General features: G+C 29.0%; 1 long non-coding RNA gene across 5 annotated transcripts; it reads left to right on the forward strand.

The window, feature by feature from the left end:
• Nucleotides 1-211: 211 nt before the first annotated feature.
• Nucleotides 212-7,189, forward strand: LOC107871185. 5 transcript variants are annotated; one of them, XR_007043631.1, is made up of 7 exons: nucleotides 212-737; nucleotides 822-927; nucleotides 1,098-1,155; nucleotides 1,468-1,772; nucleotides 1,908-2,670; nucleotides 4,610-4,664; nucleotides 6,902-7,189. It is a non-coding gene; the product is annotated as an uncharacterized LOC107871185 (long non-coding RNA). The 5 variants fall into 5 exon arrangements; XR_007043632.1 differs by having other exon boundaries at nucleotides 1,588-1,772; XR_007043628.1 differs by having other exon boundaries at nucleotides 1,622-1,772.
• Nucleotides 7,190-23,409: the final 16,220 nt, after the last annotated feature.

Raw genomic sequence — 23,409 nt, forward strand, 5'->3', positions numbered from 1 at the left:
TCGTCATTTTATTTTCTACATGATGATTTATATGTGTTAATGTTAGGTTCTCACAAATATCCATTTAATCTTATTCTTATTACTTTAACTATATTTTAATTTTAATTTTAACTATATAGAAAGGTCATCAAACGGACGACCAAGGGCAAAACTGTAGATATGAACATATCTAAGGGCAAATTACTACTACGTCTAACAGATATTTACCTTATTTTGTTCCATGATAGAAGAGTTCCAGAGTATTCCATCTTCCACCGACTCTCCTGCGTCTTCTCCGTTGTATATTATATAATTTCGGATATAATTTTGATCTCAATATTCATCTACCCATATGATTATCATCAGCTTCAGCTACGCCATCAGATTTACCAGTTAGCTTACATTCACTAGCTTCAAACGACTATCCTGAAGCTAATCCTAATTGTTATCACCAACTCAGATTTCTTATGATTTTTGTTTTCTCTTCATCTGCTCATTTTTCAGCCATGGTTTAACTCCCTCTGTTTGGCCTATGATTTTCAATTATCAATCTTCTTTCTTTCCTCAAAGAAAACCAAAAACAAAATATCTGGTGCCTTCTCCATCAGGCGTTCCTGGATGCTTTAGTCCACAACTTTCATAATTTCGTGAAATCTACGGAAGAATAAACGTTTTCTGAAAGAGGCTGTGATGATACTTGTTTATTGTTTTTTCCAGAAATGGCCTTTTCTTCTTTCAACCATTTGCTTAGCTCTCTGGTGAGTTCTTTTACTTCGTCTTTTTTTTTTTTTGCATGTTTTAGGTGGATTTCATTGACGACTGTGTTTCCTCTATTCTTTTAGCCAGATATGTTTCAATCCGAGTAATATCTAGGATTTGGTCTTTCCTGACTTTGATCGAGTTGTACACTGTGTTCCATGCGTTAGACTCTATTTTTAGATCACTTATGTAAGTCCATTTGCAGTGCTTTGCATCTGAGAATTTAGACTTTTGTTCTCTATCTGATTTGATTCTTCCTTTTCTCACGAGGTTTATTATGTTTAATTTGGATGTCTATTTTACTTATTTCACTTTTAAGTATACAATTGACGATGTCTTTGCATAAATTATTTTAACAGGAAAACAAGGGGTGATGTTGGGGTTTCTGTCAGCCTATCTCACCATGAAGTTCATGAGGTATTCTATAATCCCAAGACTTACTTTTTTATTAGTTAGTAATGATTAGATTAGAAGAGTGTTTAGCTAAGCTTAATTATAGGATGGTCAAACTTGCTTCACTTTAGCTTATTTATGTGTTTGATGAATATTTGAAGTGCTTTCCAATCAAGTGCCTATAAGCTAAATATTAGAGTCATAAGTTGATCACCACTAATGTTCGATTTTCAGCTTGTTAGTTTTAATAGAACTAATAAACCTATGATTTTCAAGCTCTCATGTCAGAATATTATTTTTTTTCCTTTTTTACTTTTCTTCTTCAACAATTGGCAGCTTGTTAAGCATTTCAATGGATATTCACACGACAACAAAGAAAATGCTATTTGATTTTTGAAATAGAGTCATCTCATTAAAGAATTCTTCAAGATGACTCATGATGCTTATTTACCGCAGAAGAATCTCAGAAAAGGGTTGTATATTTGTGCAGCAAATGACGTGTAACAATGATGAGATTTATAAGTTGCATATAAATGACGGATCAATTAATAAGTTGCATATTGCTGGTTGGTAGGGATTTCAAAGCCTACCAACCTGCATTGCATCAGTTTCTGGAATGACGGAAACAAAAATGTTTGAAGGTAAGTCTATATTTATACACTATTGAAAGTTTTTCCTTCTTGTGGGTACCAGTAGCATAATTGCAGGCAAAAGTAGCAATAAAAACAGCAAAACTAACTACTTGCGCGCCTTGTACAATTGTTCATCAACAACAGAATTCAAACTTCTTTATGCACGAGAAGAAATGTTATGTGGCAGTACTTCATATACCGTGTGAGGACACAGACGTGGAGGAATATTCATAGTCATCTCTCAACCTTTGGCCGTATAGTTCACCTCCAATTGTCAATGGTGGTTAAAATGGACAAGGAAGAGATCTCCAATATGCCTCATCCCGTAAGTGTATGTAGCTCATGGATGACACATCAAACAATGTCTCTCTTATTGAAGGATGAGTCTTTGACTTTCTGCCAATTGTTCGTCGAGAATGTGGATATATGGATCCTGGAGGACTATGAAAAATGGTTATGGACCAAAATATGCAAGATTAATCTTGTATTTGATTATCAAAGTACCCCTGAAACTATATATTTTGGTCACAATAGTTATTGGGGAGTGGTTAAGAACGGGTTGTCTCGAATAATGCCATTGCACTTCCTGGATGGTGAACCGGTATTTTATTGGTATGCAAGAGGGTTATTTATGTATAATATGGATCATAATACTTTGTGGTATATCCAGTGTCCACAAGAGTCAATGTTACATACTTGTGTATCTTGTAAAAGGAGCCTCTTGACCATAGCCTAGCTTTGGTGGTGCTATTAGGAAACAAAAGGTTGTCTGCTTGAGCGGGTGCTTTGTAAGGAGGGGGGTGCCGATGTAGATGGATACTTTTAAATGATTTGGTGTTTCTTGAGTAATTTCAAGATTCGTGGAGGAGTTGATGTTCTGTTGGAAAAGTGAAGCTAGGCGAAGAAGGTGCGCGGCTTGGAATGTTACTCCTCTTTCTTGATTTAGTCTTCGATCCCTTATTTTCTTTAGTGCACCCATGTAATTCCTATTTGTGCAGAGACTTGGGTCTCTTTTGAAGAGAACCATATTTTGTTAGTTTCTCATTTTTTTTTGTTATCTCTTATATAAGCCAAGTTGGACTTCTTATATCATTGAAATCTTTTAGGTGATAGAAGAATATGAAATGGTATAGTTTAGTTGAGTTGGTAGTGTTTTGGAATAAGTTATATAAGCCTCTGCAGTTTATTCAAGTTACTTTAATAGAATATAGGATTATTCAAATCCCATTTTGTGTTTGCGTAATCATTAGAGTGGGATGAAAAGATCATGTCAACTATTAATTGATATTGGAGTAATACAACAACATACCCCGTGTGACTCCAACAACTGGGCTTTGGGAAAGGTGGGGAGTGTAGTGTGTTCACAGACCTTGCGCCTATTATGTAGAGAGGCTGTATACGATAGAAGAAATTTGAGAATATTTTTCTTTCCAAGCTTTGTATGAATATGAATGTTGCGATGCTTCTTTTACCTAAAGATGTAATCTTTTGATATACGCATTTGAAGTTGTTATCTGGATGTAGATGGTCTTTAGCTGATAATATATTCTTACCTGCGTGCATTGGTGTAAGCATTTTGCGTAATAATATCGGCGGGCAAGATTTTTTTCCAGTTCATGGTTTTACATGGTGGTTACTTCTTCAAATCTTGCTTGGGTTCTTTAGTTTGAGTCATTAGTTGTGATATTGGGAGATCCGTATATTGTTAAGTTGACATCTGTAGTTGCCTTAACATTGTTCTTATAGTTTTCGTTAGTGCAACTACTCACGAAATATTGATGCATTTGTATATGTGATTGTTGTCTGGCATGACGTACAATGGCTTTCTGCTTATGTGATTATCAATATCTTTCAGTTCTCTAAAAGATATTGTTCTTCTTATATAATTCCCCCCCCCCCCCTACTCTTTATTTGGGCAGAATTTGAATGATATTATGTTGGAAAAAAAGTAGCCCGAAACTCTGTGATAGATTAACCTAATCTGAGTGAGAAGATTTCATCCTCTATTGCTTTCGGTTTCTTCCAAATATTCTTCTCAACCCAAGCAAGAGAAGTATAAGCCCAACATAGTTATAGTTGTAAGCCAATCTGACGAACTCCATCTTGAAATCATTCCATGAAGGATACCTTGGTTCCAACTCAATTAAGAAGCTCCTATGTAGAATTGCTTTTTCGCGACTAAATGTGTCAAAAGAGTACTTCCCATGGTAACGTCCATGACCACTCTGACCAACGCCTCTGAATGGCAAGTAACCTTCACTTCTAACCCCGTGGTTGTGAGTTCGAGTTATTGAGGGAACCAAAAGGGCGGGAGTTCCAAGGGTAAGGTGTATGTTGGCTCTATCCTCTCTTAACCATGGCCCTACTTGTAGGATTACACTGGGTATGTTGTTGTAGCTGAAATGAACCTGGATAGAGCTGATTAGATACAAATGATTCTGGCCTAGGCCAACCAAGATTGAGGTATAGTCAGATTGATTGACAGCAGAATTACTTTGTGTAAGGGTGTGTTCATTTTATAGTTAATTTATGATGGCTTAAGCAGAATTACTTTGTGTAAGGGTGTGTTCATTTTATAGTTCATTTATGAGGGCTTAAGTGAAGTTTGGATTTTTTTTGGGTTTGTTTGTTTTCCAATCCTGTAATACCTAATTGTTCTTATGCATGAATCACCTATTTGTTGTAGGTAGATCATGAGTCAATCTTCCTGAGACTAGCTCGGCGAAGAATTGTGTTTGGTGGTTTTTGTTGATAATTTACAATTCTTCACTTTGACATTAAGATAGTTCTTTCATTTTTGTTTTAAAAGATGAACAATGATGATTTGTGACCTGTTCATTTTACAGATTCCTCTTTGGACTGATAACTAACTAACCGTCCGTGCCTGCATTACATTGTGTGGTAAGTACAACTTATTTAATTTTCTTCTTTAAATTAATTATAAATAAATAGTTTGATAAATAATTTCTTTGATTATTTAATCCTCCTGTTAAAAAAATGCCTCTTACATCTTGCAAAAAACTATTTCTTCTGACACAAAAATAATTATTACTTAATATGGAGTGTGTAATAAAGTTTGAAAATCAGGATTTGATATATGGAAGATGTTGTCTTTAGATTTTGATTCTCACGTGATGCCTAAATTAGATTTCTATTTAGTATCTAGAAAATCATACCTTTTTTCCCCTTTTTTCAACACTTAGTAAGAACAGGGTATCAATCATAGCCTGAGACTGCCGAGTAATCTTCAGTAAGACATCCTTCAGCCGTTGGGATAGTCAAACATATGAAACAAACCAGAAACTTGAAGTGGAAAAAATTAAAAAGAATGGAACATGTTCTTCCGAATGCTTAGCACACGAGCCATGACATGAAATTTAAACCACATCACACATGGCGGATAAAATGGGATTTTATGGTTCCATGCATCCACGCAATGTAACAAATTCTCCAGTCATATTCACTAAAATTTCCTAGCTCACAAATTAAAAGAAAAAAGATGGAAGCTTAGAAATGAAGAATAAGTGATGTCGGGTAACTGTTAAGCTACAGGAACACTCATTTTTTATGCAATGATTTGTTAGTGGTCTTGCTTCATGATGAATCTTTTTTTTTCCTCTACCAAGCTTCGTGATGAATCTTTGTAGATTTTCAATTACTCTATTATTCATACATTTATTACATTCGAGTTATGACAATCTGAGCATCGAAACCCAAAACCTTAAGCTATCGATGGCGTCGCATGACATTATAAACTTGTGTAGAAATTCTTACACAACCGTTTAGCATATGGGTTTGCATCCCCATTTAAGTCTTCACCTTGGAGCACACTAACCTGCCATTGTCATTTAAGTGTACAATAATTCAATTTCAAAATTGAAATCTAAAACCTGAAAATTATAATGTGCATGATTGCTGGAAAAAAGGTAAAAAAAAAAATTCTCACTGATTAGTTTATTTCTATTATACGCATTGGGCCCGTGCAAGGCACGGACATTTTAACAACACTGATATGTAAATAAGATTCAACTTTGGGAAAAATTATTTTCTACTTATTTTTAATTGTTTAATACAGGAGTAAAAAAATAAATGTAGTACAATAAGTCAATGCTAACATAATACATACATTCAGTGTGACATAAAATTTTGGTAGACTGGTCCAACCAATACAAAGTGATTATATGAGTGGATAAAATCTAGTTAGATTGTTACAACTATAGTTGGTGAGGCAACACGTCTTTCATTTGGACATTTCTGAAAAAGTATATGATGCACATTTATTTGAAAGTTTCAAATATATAAGTTGAGACATACATCGATTCTAAAATATTTATTGCACCATAAACTTATCGAAATACCCCTGATAGTCATTTTAATAAGGAACAAAAAGATATTTATAAAAAATTACTATCATGTATAATTTAATTACAAAGGTTTAAATAAAAATATTATTAAAATAATAGATGAGGACAAAACTAATAAATATAAGAAAAAAATAATATATATGTGTAATCATTTTATTGCACCATAACAATGAGGACAAAACTAATAAATATAAGGAAAAAGCAATATGCATGGACAACGATTTTATTGTATCATAAAATTATCGAAATACTTTTGGGGTATAAAAAACAAGTAATTTAATAAGGAACAAAAATATATTTATAAAAAATTACTACTATTTTAATTTAATTATACTTGAAGAGTAACCAAGCATACTCCGAGAAAGAATGAAGCAAAAGAGGTTGGGGAGAGAAGAGTATTCAATCATGAACAAACATCCTAATTTTTAGTTGTTTCTACGTTGAGAAATTTGTGTACTTGCCATATCTATCAAAACCCGAACTGCCTTTCCTTTATCGTCACTTTCACCTGCAGATAAACCTACAAAGTTAATATGCAAAATGGGTATTATAGGTAAATTTGAGTATTAAATTCCATAGATGACTCGGGTTAAATTTGAGAGTATAAGTAAGAAATGTAGCGTATACATGATTGACATGCAAAGTCTTTTCAACTTATATATTTGAAACTTTTAAATGAGACGTGGATCATGTACTTTTTATTAAATGTATGCATATGAATGCTTTCTCTTTGATGAAAAGACTGACTATATCCTTTTCATTTGCCATGGACAGGTTCACTACTGCATAACCTAGCTGATTCTAAAGCATTATACAATCATTTTGTATTTGTCAAATATTGTGCTTCTGGTAATTCTTAATAGTTTCACTCTCCTCCATTTTAAATGTGACAAAAATTTTGTACTCCTTTTCCTTCTGTTCTTAAGCTCTAATGAAGCTCGGTATGTTATTAGCTAATTGTACATTAATTACTGGATAGCAAAGGCCACCTATGTATTCTATTTCTTGTATTTTTTGATAACCCTCAAGAATAAAAATTGTGACTTACAAGTTGTATACTAATACTTCTTTCACCTACCTTGTTGACATACTGACTAATTTCTCTATGCCTTATTATCAAATTGGGCAGCAGTTGCTTTCCCATAATTGTAATCTTTATGGCCTAACTTGTTAGTTCAAAGAAGTTTGAGGAACATCGACTTCCTACACCCTCAAAAGCTAGATTGGCTAGATAATCATCTAAGGTTGAAAAATATACTTGCTATTACCATCTCCTGTCCTTTTCCACTGCACTTTACATCTCCGCAACAACAAAACTTCAGCAAGATAAGAAGACTTCCGAAATAATTGCCTTAAAGCTTTCTCTTCAAGTTGCAACCCTATATATAAAAGAGTCAATTAGAGTTTGTTTTTTAGTTACTTCATGACATTCCTATCTGCATCATCCTATTCGACGAGATTACTAAAAAATTATTTATGTAATTTAGTTCAGTTTTCGATAGATTAAGTTTTCTCACTAGATAGTACATGTTGTATCCATTCACTGACCTCTCCCATACCTTATTAACTATGAAAATATTTTTAGCTCTCTTGGTTATAGGAATAGTTCTTGAATAAAGAATGTTAATATGTAATACTATATGTAAAATCTTGATAGTTTCATTTATGGATATCTGAATAGTAATAACTAAGATGAATTTAACTCTTTATAATATAGGTCGTACAAGCTTTTATACATTTGGTAATAGGAACAATTTTAGAATAAAGAATGTTAATAGTCGTAACTCTTTTTTTTTGTTTTGTTTATTTGTAGTTGTAGCTTTTGTACTTAATCTCTGCACTTTTCCTGCTGTACAGTGTTTCACTTAAGAGGTAATATTTTAGTTACCACATTCAAATGACCAACCAGATTTCTGACCTCTTGCATTACCATAACGAAAAGAAAAAAGAATGAAAAAAAAAAGAGATTGCTCTTGTGACTCGGGATGAACCTTTATCGGTGGAGGAAAGGAATAGGGATGGATTCCTATAGAGCATCCAGGAAAAACAGATTCAATCGGATGACGAATTCTTACGTGGTCCAAGGAAATCAAAAGTCCGCTTCTACGAATTCAATCTATATTAGATCTCTTAATATCAGAATAGCTTATATAGTCATGATTCAATTCACGAATTAGCCCACTATGAGTATGTCTTCTTATTCTGCTTTTCGTAATCAATGAACAGTACGATTTTATGTTTTCAATTACATAACCTAAATTTGTTCCCATGTTGAAAGGTTTATTTGGCAAGGAAGACTAAAAGAACTTAAAAATTAACAAACGATATTAAAACCAATCAAATAAGAGGTTTATTACTCACTTGACTCATTATTTGTTAGAGAGAAAATGATATCAACATCAAAAGATTATTAGCATCTTTGCTTTCTGAAGCCAGCCCCTCATAGCTCCGTCTTGACCTGGAAAAATATAAGTAGAAGAATTATCTTACCCAAAATCTTAACTTTAATTCGACTACCTGTAAGTAAGTCTATTATTTGTCAGTCAAGCAAAGTTGTGCATCCTAATGTGCTTCAACTAAGAGGCATCTGATGTCTGTTACAAATTAGATGAGCCCCTATCTTTAGCATATGGGCAGAAAAATGACTTTTACTCAACATAGTAGAGAAAACCAGCATTCTGCATAGAGAAAATAAGTATCTTTTATTACTATATTTACGTTACTATGTAGAGCAACAAACATATGACAAAGAGGTTCAAACGCAGCATTTTTCCTTGCTTACATTTCTACCGCTACTATACCAATACAACAACAACATCATTATACCGAGTGTAGTCAGACAAAGTGAAATCTAATGAGGGTAGAGCATACACATACCTTACTCCTACCTCAAAAGGTGGAGAGGTTGTTTCCGGTAGTCTCCTGGTTCAAGGTATTCCTCCACCAATAGTGTGATTTAGTGTCAAATGTTATCAAACACTATTTCAGGATTAAGATATAAATGGATCAAAATCTTAAGATAAGAATTCCAGTGTTGCAAAAAATAACTGTGCAAAAGTTCACTTGACATCAAAACTATATAGAATGCACACGGTAGATTCTAACTAAAGCTCTTCCCGAACCTCGCGCATAACGAGAGCTTTAGTTCATCGGGTTCCCCTTGTTTCAACATCTACGCTTAGTTTTAGACCACAAGTTTCAAAATTTTCTTCCATTATAAAACTCTGTGCTCAGACAACCAGGTTCCATAAATTGAAACGGAGGGAGTAAAATCTTAGCAAACGATTGAATATGTTGACATGATTTCATAGCTTATGTCATTAAGATGTTACACTTAAGCAATTGCACAACAAATAATCTAAAATCACCTATAGCCTTTTAGTCATCAATGACCTACTAATGAGTAATCCAGTGCATATTTTATTCACATTTGTAAGGGTTGGAGGTCAAGAAACTGGCTGGAAGAAAGTTTTTAAATATTCAATACCAAGTAAATCATAAACAAAAGGTAACCTCATAAGTGATAGTAGAACCAGAACTTGCAGGTGGCCGTAACTTGTGCTAGCAGCCGTTGTTGTTATTTTAGCATTATGTATGCCTTATTGAAGTAGAATAAAATGATAGATTATGAGTATTTAAAATATTGGAGACAAGATATGGAAGAAATAAGAGCAAAGAGATACTTATGAAAGAGAGTTTAATTGAATATTTTAGAACAAAAGATATAGAATATTTAGAATATCTTCAAAATAATATAGAAGAATTACAAAGATTAAGAGAAAAAATTAAAGAATACTACAGTAAAGCTTTTAATCAATTATCGCATAATCACCCTCCAAGATATGAACATTAATAAAATAAAAATGTTAAAAGAAGTTAAGAAATATCCACGCACAAATAAAAATAGATCCATTAGAACTATAATAGATCTATTTATTACCCAAGTTATCCGCACCCCCCTACAATTGTTATCAGAACCTATGCTAGAATATATATATCAATATAACGTATATACATTTAAATAAAATGAACAAAGAAGAATTTATAATAGATGAAAAAACATATGAAAATCACAAAGGATTAAAAATAAAAATAGTATTCTCTAATTTAGGAAGGAGATGTAAGAAAATATGTTAACATTTATATTTAATGTTAGAAAAAGAAGAATTAAAATTAGAAGATAAGTTGACAGCCATAGTAAGAATAGAAAAAGAAAACGAAGAGATAGACAGAAGAATGGAAATAGATAAAATAAAATGACAAACCACAAAAGAAATACGAAAAATAGAAGAAACTAAAAATAGTAGGATTGCTGAATTAGAAAAAGAACTACAAATGCTAAAAGATTTATATGAAAAAAGACAGAAAGAAAAAAGAAGAAAAAGATATAGAACAAAAATTATTAATTGAGATAAATCAATTTAAAGAAAAATTAGAAATAAAAAATAAAGAACCAGAAACCAATGAATTAGAAATAAATACAATAGATGATGAAGAAACAGATAATTATGATTCGGAAGATAGTGAAACATATACAGAAATTCTAGAAAACATAGGAAAACTAGAAATTAATGAAAAACAAGAAGTAATTAATAAAAAAATCTAGAACTAATAAATACAGAAGTAAATACTATCCTAGAGTAGTTGTGATACTGTAAATTTTTTTGTAATAATTTATTCTAATTGTACTATATCTGATATTAAATTCTAGGTTATGTATTTCATTAATTATCCTATCTTTTTCGTCTATGAATAATTCTATATCTGAATCGTATTCTAAACTGTCTTTTAATTCTAATTGTTTTATAGTTTTATTTATCCAAATTAATCTTTCAATTTTCTCTTTCTTTTCTAAGCTGATTTCTATAATTAATTTCTTCGTATAACCAACTTTGTTTTTCTCTAACTCTTTGAATATATTCTAGCATTTCTTAATCTGTATAATATCCATCTGAGTAATTATCTAAGTAGTAATAGTGATTGTCATCACTTAAGTATATTTTTCCTAACTCGTCTTCTATCTGATTTATATCAGACTCTTCATCTTCAATGTTAAATATTTTTTTTCATATTATTTTCTTTACGTCTATAATTTCTATATCTCTAAGTATGTATAAAACTAGTACTTCAAAATTATCTGTTATTTAGATGGGTTAATTGAATGTTTTTTCATAATTTTCTTTAGTTGTTTGTTTTAATCTTATTAATTCTTCTATATTTTCATTAAGGTATTCTATCTGTTTTATATCTTTGGTTCTCATATATTCTTCTAAATTTGTTTTCATTAGTTTTCTATTAATTGTATATTTTTCATATCGATTTTTCAATATTCTAAATATACGTAATTTATCATGGTTGATGTGTTGGTTTGGTATGTAAGTATTTATAAGAGTAGTTAGGTAGGTGAGGTATGTAATTTATTCTAGTCATAAAATATTTATCAAATATTTTTTCCAATATGATTTTTCTTATATCTACTATTCTTATATCCTTAAGTACATACAAAACAATTATTTTAAATTTATCTATCATTTTGTCAGATAAATAAGTATTCATTTTTCATATGATGCTTTTTCAAAATATTTCCTTCAATAAAATATGATCATTTTAGATTACTATATACTAGATTATTCTTAAATAACATATTCTTCGGTCACTATTAGCATAGTAATCTGGATATTTTTCCTTAAACATCGCCTCTATTCTGGCTGCTCTCCTATTACGGCTAGGTGCAAGTGAATATAGTTATGGAAGAGTACTTAAATATAGATACAATACGAAAATGAAAAGTTAAAACATCATTGCAGATACTACTCGGGTAGTTTAATGAAACAGAAATAAAATGGGAAATAAATAAAAAAGAATTATGTTCATTATATAAATGTTTATTTGCATTTGAACCATATATTGTATATAACAAATTTATTGTGAGAACAGATAATACCCAGGTTCGGTGGTGGCTAACAAAGAAAATACAAAATTCAGTTACAACAAAAGAGATTCGGAGACTAGTATTGAATATATTAATTTTACATTTACAATTGAAGTAATTAGTACTAACAAAAATGTTATTGCAGATTACATATCAAGGCAAAGTTACACAGATTGATATAATAGAAGATGATGCTTTAGAAAAGATACTCAAAACCCTAACTACGCTTTCAATGAAAGTGGACAGTATGGGTAATGAATAGAAAAGCTAAAGACTAATGAAGTTAAACTGAAGTTTGAAGCTACAAATCAGCTAACTCAGCAGTGTGTAGAGTTATGTCGATCGGAAGACATTAAAATTCTAGAGCTAAAAGGAGACGTTGGGACACTCCATAAAACCCATAACGTTTATCAATCTACAATTGCAGGTACAAGCAAAGGAGTTAGTGTACAAAGATACCAGAATATGAACATGAATAAGATATTTGAGAAGCCATTTATACCAAAAATACAAAAAGACCCCTTGTACATACCCCACAAATTATCACATATTGAGATAGTTTGAACCAAGATAAAAAAACATATAACCATCTAGCCCAAGGATACATAGAAAATATCTACAAAGTACAAACTTTTTTAAACCTCAACCGCAGAGCTACAGATATCCAAGAACCAAACACAAATTATATAACCCAAAGATTGCAAGGTCATAACAAGCTAATCGCACTACCCAAAACTAATCCAAGCTTAATAAAAATTTGTTTCGACTATAGATTATTTAATACCATATATACCCAAGATGGAGAAGAACTATCAGCTATGGAAAAATTACATAAAATATTCACCACTTATAAAAGAGTAAGCAAAGGAAATCTATTTTATATAAAGTTTTATACTGCACCAGCAGAGATATTATACGACGAGATCAAACTAGTTATACAAGTTGTAAAAATAGGATTAACCATAGATATAATTATACCGGAAGATATTGTACAACAGCCAGAGATATCCAGAATTGAGATACCTAATTTCAACGCAAATAAACGACTTATTGGACTAGCTACAATTATTCAAGAATTAGCAAATAATTATATCAATTGTAACCCAATATAAAGTTATTATTCAAGAGACCATAAAATGATTTATTCAAATTCAAGAAAACTACGACAAACAGATATGGAAGATGTCAGACAATGGGTAATGCCGTTATTTAACCCATAAAACAATCTACTGCAAGAGCAATTAAGAAAGGATTTATTTCAGACGGATTATTAACAAGATATTGTAAGATAATTGGACACAAATATCAAGACCATCAATGTTCGAGATGTAAAGGAGAAAATAACGTTATACCAGACGTACAACTAGAATGAAGATAAGCATGCTAGCTGAAAAAAAAGATAAAAAAGCAGCAAATACAACAAGAAGAAGATGACAACGGAGCAATAATAGAGAGACAAGTTAATTAAAGTTGAAAGTGGCATATGGAAGAATAGATACTTTTTCTTGAAAACTTTACGTAAATTATTTATTAGATACTATTTACTTTAAGACTTTTTGGCAAACATGTGTCATTATTAGTTGTAAAGCTATTCATAGCTTAGTCTTAAATTAATAGACATTTATATGATTTAATTAGTTTTTGTCTTTTTAGAAGACTTTTTGAAGTTGGTAGGTTACATGTAAAGTTATAGGTGTAAAGATGTAAAAAGTTTAAGCATTTTTTGAACATTATAAATACAAGGCATCGAAGGCATAATGAAAGCAAGCCTTTATGCGTTGAAGCAAACACTCTTCTTCCACAACAAATTTTTGCATATTTATTAGAAACAGGTATATTTCAATGGAAAAAGTTATGGATGAACAAAGCTTAGAATTATCAAACCTACCAAAACAGGTATATTTATTTATGATTATGAATAGCTAAATTCATAAATTTCTGACAATCATGATATGAATTTATGAATAGATAAATTCATAAATTCTTGACAATCATGATATGAATTTATGAATAGATACATTCATAAAGTCCTGACAATCATGATATGATAAAATAAGTTCATGTTAGTTGCTTTATAGTAGAATTATTCGAAAAATAGCATGTTAAAAAGTTTATTAGCAAAGTGGAAAAGGAGAAAAATTCCTAAGAACTATGCCATCCTAAAGGTGAAACCGGTGAGGCAAGAAAGCCGTGATAGAGGAGTAGCCAGAGTAGAGGCACTGTTTAAGTAAAAAGTATCTAGATTACCATGCTAATAGTGACCGAAGAATATATGGTAATCTAAAATGATCATATTTTGTTATATGTATAATTGAAGGAAATATTTTGAAAAAGCATCATATGAAAAATGAATACTTATTTATCTTATAAAATGGTAGATAAATTTAAAATACTTGTTTTGTATGTACTTAAGGATATAAGAATTGTAGATATAAGAAAAATCATATTGGAAAAAATATTTGATAAATATTTTATGACTAAAATAAATTACATACCTCACCTACTTAACTACTCTTATAAAATACTTACATATCAAACCTACACATCAACCATGATAAATCACGTATATTTAGAATATTGAAAAATTGATATGAAAAATATACAATTAATAGAAAAACTAATGAAAACAAATTTAGAAGAATATATGAGAACCAAAGATATAAAATATATAGAATACCTTAATGAAAATATAGAAGAATTAATAAGACTAAAATAAATAACTAAAAAAAATTATGAAAAAGCATTTAATTAACCCACCTAAATGGCAGATAAGTTTGAAGTACTAGTTTTATACATACTTAGAGATATAGAAATTATAGACGTAAAGAAAATAATATGGGAAAAAATATTCATAAATTCATAAATTCTTGACAATCATGATATGATAAAATAAGTTAATGTTAGTTGCTTTATAGTAGAATTATTGAAAAAATAGCATGTTAAGAAGTTTATTAGCAAAGTGGAAAAGGAGAAAAATCTCTAAGAACTATGCCATCCTAAAGGTGAAACCGGTGAAGCAAGAAAGTCAGTACTCCTCCATAACTATATTCACTTGCATCTGCTTCTACTATATATGTAAATTTTTTATTTTCATCTGAGAATTGTAATTTTGATAATTCTTTACAAAGTATTTTTATTTTTTGGACTTGTTTTTTATCTTCTTCGTTGTAATTATATTCTACGTCCTTTTTTTAATTTTTTTTGTATAAGACTTTAGGTTTTCTGCTAATTTTGGTATATATTCTTTTACTTGATTTACTAATCCTAAAAATGATTGTAATTTCTTTTTTGTATCCAATTTTCTTTTGAATTTATTATTTTTTGTACTATATGTTGTTATATTTTTACTCCACTTTTATCTATTTGTATTCCAAAAAACTCTATCTGGTTTTTCATAATTTCGGCTTTCTTTTCACTTAAACTTATTTTTGATTTTTCTATTATATCTGTAAATTGTTCTAATAATTTTAAATGTTTCTCTTTAGTTTTTGTATATAGTAGTATATCATCTATGTATACTATACAATTAGGTAATTGTTTAAAATAACTATCCATAAAATATTGATATCTACCTGATGCATTTTTATATCCAAATGATAACACGTTCCATTCATAAAATCCTTGTGGTACTGTAAATGCGGTTAATTCCTTCGATTCTTCTTCTAATTTTAAGTGGTAAAATCCTGATTTACAGTTAAATTTACTAAAATAGTTATATCCTTGTATTTTTCTTATTTTTAATATCTTATTTGGTATTGGATAATTATATCTTATAGTTTTTGCATTTAAATTTCTATAATCAATAACCATTCTACTTTTACATTTTTTTTGTTCACTATGTTTATTTACTATAAATGCTGGACTATTGTGTTTACTATTACTTTTTTGTATATACTGTTTTTCTAATAATTCATCTATATGCATTTTAAATTCTTTCAAATCGTCCAAATTATATGTTAATGGTTTTTGAGTTATTATGTTATTTTTATCTATTAATTCAATTTTTATAGTAGTTTTATGTTTTTTTCATCTTTTTAGTGGATCTTCACTATATAATTGTCTAAATTTTTTCTTTATTATTTCTACCTTATCTATTGAAAATATAGTTATTTCTTTTTTATTTATCGAAAATACAACTAGTTCTACTGTGTCTTCTGTATTTTTTATATTTTCTAACTTTTGTGTAATTTTTTCACTTCCTTCTATCCAATTAGTTTTTTCTTATTTTATTAATAATTCTTTTTGCTCTTACTTTTTGTTTACATGGTGTTGTAAACCACCAATCTGTTTTAGTTATTATATGTGGGTATAATTTATCTAAAAATGGCATTCCTAAAAGCATATCTTTTGATGTTAGTTCATAATTATAGATTTTTTCTATTGTTATTATTTTATCCCATATCTATATTTTTATATTTTTAGCTTTATTTTTAATTAAACTTCCTTCATTATTAAATCCTTTGACTACTATTGCTGTTTTTAATTTATCCCATTTACTTTCTGGTAAACAGTTGTATCTACATAAGTTTGCTTCTGTTCCTGTATCTATCATACGTGTATAATACCTATTATAATATCTTCTACTATTATTTTTACAAGTACATATATTTTCATATCATGTTAAAGTTCTTTTTATGAATAATCTTTCTTAATATTATGTCTGTTTTTTGCATTTCTTCTTTTATTTCAAATTCTATTTTTATTTTTCTTGACTCCTATTATTATTTCTTTTTGTGCCGTATGTTTTATGTTTATTACTCTCATCTGGGCATATATCACTATTAGATTTTATTTCTTCACTTTTTACTAGATATTTTGCTATATAATTTTTTTCTTGTCCTGTGTTTAAGAATATTAAATATTCTTTTTCATTTATTGTTCCTGTTATGTAATATTGATTTAAATTAACTGTTGAAGTTGTTTTATAACTTGTTCTTTTTGATGAGCTTGATGATTCTGGTTTTTCATGAGCTATTCTTTTTGTTGTGCTTATTCTATCATTTATTATTTCTAAATCTTCTTCTATATTTATGTCTTTGTAACTATAATCATTATTATTAATTATTTTTACAAATTGTTCAATTATTAATTTTATTTTTCCTGTTATTTTATGTTTTGTTGTTAATACATATAGATTTTTACATCTTGCTGTAAATATTTTACTTCTTGGGGTTAGTTCTATTCCTGATATTTTTCAATAGTTCTATTCCTGATATTTTTCAATATAATACTAATGATTTATTTATATTTTTATCTGTTATAGCTACTGAATAATTCGCACGTATTATAATTTTAAATTTTTGGTATATTAAATTTCCTTTTATAGCGGTTATTATATTTTTTTCTATAGGTTTTATAATTCTATCATCTGCTAAATATAATTCTATTGGTGTATCTAATCCTTCTCTAAAACATGTTTTTATTAATATCTCTGTTCCTCCAAGGTGTACATATTTTGTTGGGTCTTTACTTTTTATATGGTTTATTTCTTTATTAACTATTCTTTTTGTTACTAGTGGTATACTAGCTCTTACTTTTGCATATCTACAGTCTATCATATGTTCTTTTTGGCTTATTACGTAGTATTCTTTCTTTTTTCTGCTAAATATATTTTTTATTGTTGGTATTTTAAATATTATTTCTACACTTAAGTCTTAACTCTTTTCCTTTTATTTCGTCAAATATATTACTCTCAAATATTATTTTTTGATCTGTTCCTTCTTCATTTAAATATTTTTCCTTTGTTATTATTTTTATTTCTTCTTTAGTTATTTGGTTCATTTTTATATCTTCTTCAGTCATTTGATTCATCTAATTCACTATCTATTTCATTATCTGTTTCATTTATCAAAATTTTAAATATACTATCTTCACTTTATAATTCATAATCTATATAATACGTCTGCATATATTCTGTATTTTCTATTTTTATTTCTGATATTTGTTTAATTTTTTGGGTTTTTTTGGTAATTTACAATCTCTAGCTAAATGTCCTAGTCTTCCACAATTATAATAAGTACATTCTTTTACAGATTTCTTTTTTCTATGTGGTTTTTTATGTTTATAATTTTTTACATAATATCTTTTTCTTGGTTTCTTATATTTATATTTTGATTTTTTGTATTTTTTATATTTCTTATGTCTTTTTCTTTTCTTATAATATTTTTATTCACATCCAAATTGAGGTGCTATTTTATCTTTGCAACATGCTAAATTTCTTATTAATATTTTTTCCATTTTTATTTCTTCTCTATATTTTTCATATAGATTTCTATACCATTGTTGTAAAAATTTTTTTCTTGCTCCTAGGGTATCTACTATTTTTGCTTCATCCCAACTCTTTATTATTTTTGAACTAAATGGTTCAGGTAATTTACTAAAATATAATTTTCTTATTTTTCTTTACTTTCTTCTATATTATATGTTCCTTTATATTAATATTCTTTAAATGCGCATGTATACTCTTCTATATAGCACATATTACATATTGCTAATTTTAACATTAAATTCCTATTCGTATCTTTTTCTTTATTTTGCTCTTCTTCTTCTGTTGTTATACTACTAAATTCTTTTCTTATAGCTATTTCATATTTTTTTAATATTTCTGTTGGTAGTATTTTAGTAGGTATGGATGTTCCTTTTGTTTTATTATCAGATCTTAGTACTTTTTTACTTGCTTCGGCTAGGTTTAAAAACCATAATTTTAGTGTTCCTATTAATGTCTTTTCTATATATTCTGGTGTGTTGTATCAATTATAGGGGGTGCGGATAACTTGGGTAATAAATAGATCTATTATAGTTCTAATGGATCTATTTTTATTTGTGCGTGAATATTTCTTAACTTCTCTAAACATTTTTATTTTATTAATGTTCATATCTTGGAGGGTGATTATGTGGTAATTGATTAAAAGCTTTACTGTAGTATTTTTTAGTTTTTTTTTCTTAGTATTTGTAATTCTTCTATATTATTTTGGAGGTGTTCTAAATATTCTATATCTTTTGTTTTAAAATATTCAATTAAATTTTCTTTCATAAGTATCTCTGTTGTTCTTATTTCTTCCATATCTTGTCTCCAATATTTTAAATACTCATAGTGTATCATTTTATCCTAGAGTAGTTGTGATACTGCAAATTTCTTTGTAATAATTTATTCTAATTGTACTATATCTGATATTAAATTGTAGGTTATCTATTTTGTTAATTATCCTGTCTTTTTCGTCTATAAATAATTCTATATCTAAATCGTATTCTAAACTGTCTTTTAATTCTAATTGTTTTATGGTTTTATTTATCCAAATTAATCTTTCTTTTAATTGTTCTCTTCCTTTTCTAAGCTGGTTTCTATAATTAATTTCTTCGTATAACCAACTTTATTTTTCTCTAATTCTTTGAATATATTCTAACATTTCTTAATCTGTATAATATCCATCTGAATAATTATCTAAGTAGTAATAGTGATTGTGATCACTTAAGTATATTTCTCCTAACTCGTATTTATATCTAACTCTTCATCTTCAGTGTTAAATATTTTTTCCCATATTATTTTTTTTACGTCTATAATTTCTATATCTCTAAGTATGTATAAAACTAGTACTTCAAAGGTATTCTATATATTTTATATCTTTGGTTCTCATATATTCTTCTAAATTTGTTTTCATTAGTTTTTCTATTAATTGTATATTTTTCATATCAATTTTTCAATATTCTAAATATACGTAATTTATCATGGTTGATGTGTAGGTTTGGTATGTAAGTATTTATAAGAGTAGTTAGGTAGGTGAGGTATGTAATTTATTCTAGTCATAAAATATTTATCAAATATTTTTTCCAATATGATTTTTCATATACAAACAATTCTTATATCCTTAAGTACATACTAAACAAGTATTTTGAATTTATCTATCATTTCGTCAGATAAATAAGTATTCATTTTTCATATGATGCTTTTTCAAAATATTTCCTTCAACAAAATATGATCATTTTAGATTACTATATACTAGATTATTTTTAAATAACATATTCTTCGGTCACTATTAGCATGGTAATCTGGATACTTTTTCCTTAAACAGCCCCTCTATTCTGGCTACTCCCTTATCACAACTTTCTTGCCTCACTGGTTTCACCTCTAGGATGGTATAGTTCTTAGGGATTTTTCTCCTTTCCACTTTGCTAATTACCTTCTTAACATGCTATTTTTTGAATAATTCTACTATAAAGCAAGTAACATGAACTTATTTTATCATATCATGATTGCCAGGAATTTATGAATTTAGCTATTCATAATCATAAATAAATATACCTATTCTGGTAGGTTTGATAATTCTAAGATTTGTTCATCCATAACTTTTTCCATTGAAATATACCTATTTCTAATAAATATTCAAAAGTTTGTTGTGGAAGAAGAATGTTTGCTTCAACGCATGAAGGCTTGCTTTCATTATGCCTTCGATGCCTTGTATTTATAATGTTCAAAAAACGCGTAAACTTTTTACATCTTTACACCTATAACTTTACATGTAACCTACCAACTTCAAAAAGTCTTCTAAAAAGACAAAAACTAATTAAATTCTATAAATGTCTATACAATTTAAGACTAAGCTATGAATAGCTTTATAACTAATAATGGCACATGTTTGCCAAAAAGTCTTAAAGTAAATCGTATGTAATAAATAATTTACGTAAAGTTTTCAAGAAAAAGTATCTATTCTTCCATATGTCACTTTCAACTTTAATTAACTTGTCTCTCTATTATTGCTCCGTTGTTATCTTCTTCTTGTTGTATTTGCTGCTTTTCTATCCTTTTTTTTAGCTGCTTATCTTCATTCTAGTTGTACGTCTGATATAACGTTATCTTTTCCTTTACATTTCGAACATTGATGGTCTTGATATTTGTGTTCAATTATCTTGCAATATCTTGTTAATAATCCGTCTGAAATAAATCCTTTCTTAATTGCTCTTGCAGTAGATTGTTTTTTGGGTGAAGTAACGTCATTACCCATTGTCTGACATTTTCCATATCTGTTTGTCGTAGTTCTCTTGAATTTGAATAAATCATTTTATGGTCTCTTGAATAATAACTTCATATTGGGTTACAATTGATATAATTATTTGCTAATTCTTGAATAATTGTAGCTAGTCCAATAATTCGTTTATTTGCGTGGAAATTAGGTATCTCAATTCTGGGTATCTCTGGCTGCTGTACAATATCTTCCGGTATAATCATATCTCTGGTTAATCCTATTTTTACAACTTGTATAACTGGTTTGATCTCGTCGTATAATATCTCTGCTGGTGCAGTATAAAACTTTATATAAAATAGATTTCCTTTGGTTACTCTTTTATAAGTGGTGAATATTTTATGTAATTCTTCCATATCTGATAGTTTTTCTCCATCTTGAGTATATATGGTATTTAATAATCCATAGTCGAAATAAGTTTTTACTAAGCTTGGGTTAGTTTTGGGTAGTGCGATTAGCTTGTTATGACCTTGTAATCTTTGGGTTATATAGTTTGTGTTTGGTTCTTGGATATCTGTAGCTTTGGGGTTAAGGTTTAGAAAAGTTTGTACTTTGTAGATATTTTCTATGTATCCTCGGGCTAAATGGTTATAAGTTTTTTTATCTTGGTTTAAACTATCTCGATATGTGGTAATTTGTGGGGTATGTACAAGGGGTCTTTTTGTATTTTTGGTATAAATGGCTTCTCAAATATCTTATTCATGTTCATGTTCTGGTATCTTTGTCCACTAATTTCTTTGCTTGTACCTGCAATTGTAGATTGATAAACGTTATGGGTTTTATGGAGTGTCCCAACGTCTCCTTTTAGCTCTGGAATTTTAATGTCTTCCGATTGACATAGCTCTGCACACTGCTGAGAGCTGATTTATAGCTTCAGACTTCAGTTTAACTTCATTAGTCTTTAGCTTTTCTATTTCATTACCCATATTGTTCACTTTCATTGAAAGCATAGTTAGGGTTTTGAGTATCTTTTCTGAAGCATCATCTTCTATTTTATCAGTCTGTGTAGCTTTGTCTTGATATGTAATCTGCAAACACCTAAAAAAAATAATATTCTTTCGAAAATTCAAAATGAGTCAAACTCAATATAATCAAGTTAAAAATCGCAACATTTGGTTGAGACATTTCATCAAACATCTTGAAGTCATCTCTAAAAAGACCTCTTCGACTTCAAGGACTGATCTTTCTCAGGTTTTTCTCCAAATTATAAGTGAAAATTTTATGGTAGACTAAAGTAATTGCTGCCAATTCATCCATATTTCGTAAGTGAAAGCCTTATGCTTCCTGGTTATCCTTTCTTAAATCAAATTACTGGAATAGATAGAGTATTAACAGAATGGTGCATTTCTAAGGAAAAAAATACAAAACATGTAGATGTAAAATTGTACTTCTGAATATGTATATATGCATTTTCAAAATTTAAAGCTTTGAAAATTATGTTTTAGCCAAAGGTTATTTTCATAAACTACAAATAATTATAACAAACATATAAAATTCATTGAAATTAATTTATAAACCATTACGGAATATTATGTCATACCAAAGTTGAATTTCTTATTTAAAATTTAGTCCATTCTATAATATAAGATTATTGATGAGTAAAGTTTTAAACTATGACTTGAGTTATTATGTCCTTATGTTTGATCTTGAAATTTGAACCTGTAGATTTTAATATCAATCTTCATACTTGTATATCTATGTTCGACAGAATAATTATACATGTACAAAATAAGGCAAAAGAAGAAGCCTTAAAAGCGGAAAAATGATTCACACAATAATTGATTCATATATAAGGTGAAAGCACCACCACACTGGCTGTAAAGAAATTTAACCCCAATCTCAAAAGCATATACATATACGGTATCAATTCAATAATAATTATTTTTCAAAGGATCAAGGGAAACATGAGAACTACTCAAAGTAACAGACATAAGGAGCAGAGGAGGTGGGAGGGAAGTGATGATAACTGAGAAGCCACTTGATTCAACTCCATTGCCAAAATAATCTCAATTTCGTTAAAATTCAATAGTCAAACAAGTAATTAGATTATCTTACAATCATGTACTACAAAATTGTGACAGAACACCAAGGACAGATCTAGAGGGTAGCAAGAGGGTTCACCTCAGCAATGTACATTCATGAAATTTACACAACAAAGCACTTGTACATACAGAGTACTGCTAGTATAAGTCATGTGTTGTTTTTCTCATTTTCTCTCAACTGTAGGAGAAATTAATTTGTAAGGTGTATATTTTTGTTGTTAAGAATTCAAGTTACATGCACTGGTTGTGAATGTAGTATATTTGCATTGAAATAGATAATATTTATAGATT

This window comes from Capsicum annuum, chromosome 8 (assembly GCF_002878395.1).
Source record: "Capsicum annuum cultivar UCD-10X-F1 chromosome 8, UCD10Xv1.1, whole genome shotgun sequence".
In the NCBI taxonomy this organism is placed as follows: Eukaryota; Viridiplantae; Streptophyta; class Magnoliopsida; order Solanales; family Solanaceae; genus Capsicum; species Capsicum annuum.